The sequence below is a fragment of the Vombatus ursinus genome, unplaced genomic scaffold (assembly GCF_900497805.2).
Source record: "Vombatus ursinus unplaced genomic scaffold, bare-nosed wombat genome assembly UNPS02014811.1, whole genome shotgun sequence".
NCBI classification, from domain to species: Eukaryota; Metazoa; Chordata; class Mammalia; order Diprotodontia; family Vombatidae; genus Vombatus; species Vombatus ursinus.
In genome coordinates, this window is record NW_020954589.1 from 15,938,542 (window position 1) to 15,941,159 (window position 2,618).

General features: G+C 39.3%; 1 protein-coding gene across 2 annotated transcripts in view; it reads right to left on the reverse strand.

Annotated features, from left to right (window-relative positions):
- Positions 1–2,618, reverse strand: part of BTBD9 (BTB domain containing 9) — a 501,893-nt gene that overhangs the window by 447,045 nt on the left and 52,230 nt on the right. The window lies entirely within an intron of this gene.

Genomic DNA, 2,618 nt, shown 5'->3' on the forward strand with positions numbered 1-2,618 from the left:
TGCCTTGCCCAGGAGCTATGAAGTGTTAAGTGTCTGAGACCAGATTTCAACTCAGGTCCTTCTGACTCCAGGGCATGTGCTCTATCCACTTTGCCACCTAGATGCCCCCAAATCAACTTTCTAAAAGACATACTTAATCTTTATTAGAGACAATTTCGCATAGAAGTGTTAAAAAATAATGATAATATGTAAATAATGAACCGAAAGAAAAACAGTTTCATGAAGCAGATTGACTACTAAACAACTTGTAACATCATCACATCACTGTTACTTTTGGCTCTGGGTTAAAATAAAAATATAGACTCTTTGCAGAGACTTTAGTGTTTCAGTATTTGTTAAAGGTGAGCTTCTGACAGTACAGAGGTATCAGGGATTATAAATATCCTTCACAAACAAATGGGTAATTGTACTTTTTCTCCTCGTTACACCAATTCACCCTGAGACTACTCCTCTACTTTTCAGGGCTGTTCATCACTTTTGGAGTCCAACTGGTCACCTCACCTGTGACTCCAAGAAGCTGTAGCATGAACAGTGGTCTCATCCTGGTAAAACCATCTCGGCAGACAGGCTAAACCAGGTCGAGGGTAACCAATGGGCCTCAAACTCATCAGTGAATTAGAGGGATGTCTATCCTAAGCATGTGAAGACTCCCCACCCCCAGAAGAATGGGCAGATGAGAACAATTTGTTCCAACAGACATGAGGGAGGCTGAAGCAGGCACTGTAGAGAGCTCAGAGCTCGATCAGACACTGAAGAAGCCAAGGTCATCCACTGCATCCTGGACCATCACCAGCAATCCTGACTTTGGTCTTACCACTGGACTTCAATTACTCTGGAAGAGAATGTGAGGCTGATAACTTTGCGCAACTCTGCCTCACTAAAATCCAATTTATCCACGTCAAGGTATCACCCGTGATGTCATTGGTCTGCTTCTAAAATGAAGGACAAACAACAACTCCTCTATAGCCCCTCCTATCACCAACAAACAAGTTGTCCAGAGCAGGAAAGTGATCATCTCTTCACTACAAGTTCCCTTCCTGATAAGAAGTTTGCAGCTTTTGACACTATAAGACCACGCAACTCTCCTGGAAACTGTCTTCCTTGAGATTTCATGACAATGTTCTTTCTTGGTTTTCTTCTCACCTATGGGACCAACAAACTACCCCTTCTTTCTCAATGTCCTTTTGCTGGGGCATATGTCCCGCCACCTATGCATAAGAATATACTAGGGCTTTGTCCCCTACGACCAACTCCCACAGGATCATCTCTATCTTCATTTCTCACCTGAGGTCTAGTTCAATATCACTAATTGCTCTATAGGATACTACAACCTGGACATCCCAAAGACATCTCAAACACAACATGGCCAAAACAGAATTTATTATCATTGCCCCAGAACCCATTCCTCTTATTAACTCGACTATTTCCATCTAGGTAACTCTTCACTCCCTTAACAAAGTGTACCACCATCATACCCATTCAGTTGCCAAGTCTATTGATTCTATATTTACATCTCTTGCATCTCCCCATTCATAAGACTACCTACCACTGTAGCTCAAGATGTTTATAACAACATTCTAACTGATCTCAAGTATCTTCCCTCTCCAATCCCTAACAAACCGTCAAATTGATATTTCTAAAACATGGTTGTGGCTATCTCCCTTCACTACTCAAGAAAGTTATTTCCTATTGCTTCTAGGATAAAATATCATCTGGCCTTCACAATCTGTCTCCAACTTATCGTTCCAGACCAACTTCACATTATTTCCCATTACACGTTCTATATTCCATTTAAAGTGGCCTACTTTATGGTACACACACGACATATATGGCTTCATGGCTATACACAGGCTCTCTCATTCCTGAAATGTTCTCTCTCCTAAACTCAGCCTCTTGAAATCTCTACCTTGAGCTCAAGTGTCCAGTTCTACTCTTTCTTTAGTCCCCTAATTATTCATGACCTCAATTACTTTGTATTTTCTTTTCATGTACTTCATATCTACTTACCTGTGTACGTGTTTTTTCCCCAGCAGAATGGAAGTTTTCTGAGGAAGGGATCTCCATATTTGTCTTTGTATTACCAGTACCAAGAATAATGACTGGCATAAAGTGAGATCTTAATAAATATTTGGTGAATTTAACTGAAATGAAATCATTACACCAATGAAATCACAGGTCCAGAACCATATCCAACCCACCACCCAAAAAAAAAAAAAAAGGTTTTTGTGGGCTAGCCTAAGAACACAGATACTATTTATAACTATATTACTAAAGGAAAAATAAGATGTGAGTTAAAAAAACTGACTTAATTCACTTTAAAAACCTAACTTATTTATAAATTGAAGAATGCATATGTATATTTAATGACTACACCTACTAACTCAGTTTCCATTGGCTACAATCCTCCTTGAGGTTCACTTCGTCCTATTTAATATATTCTTTAAAAGCTAATAAATTTTTGCACATTGGTGTTGTTGGCTGTTCAGTCATTTCAGTCCTGTCTGACTCTCTGTGATCTCATTTGGGGTTTTCTTGGCAAAGACACTAAAGTGAAACTAGGAAAGAATTTTTATAACCAGTGTCTCTGATAAGGGCCTCATTTCTAAAATACATAGAGA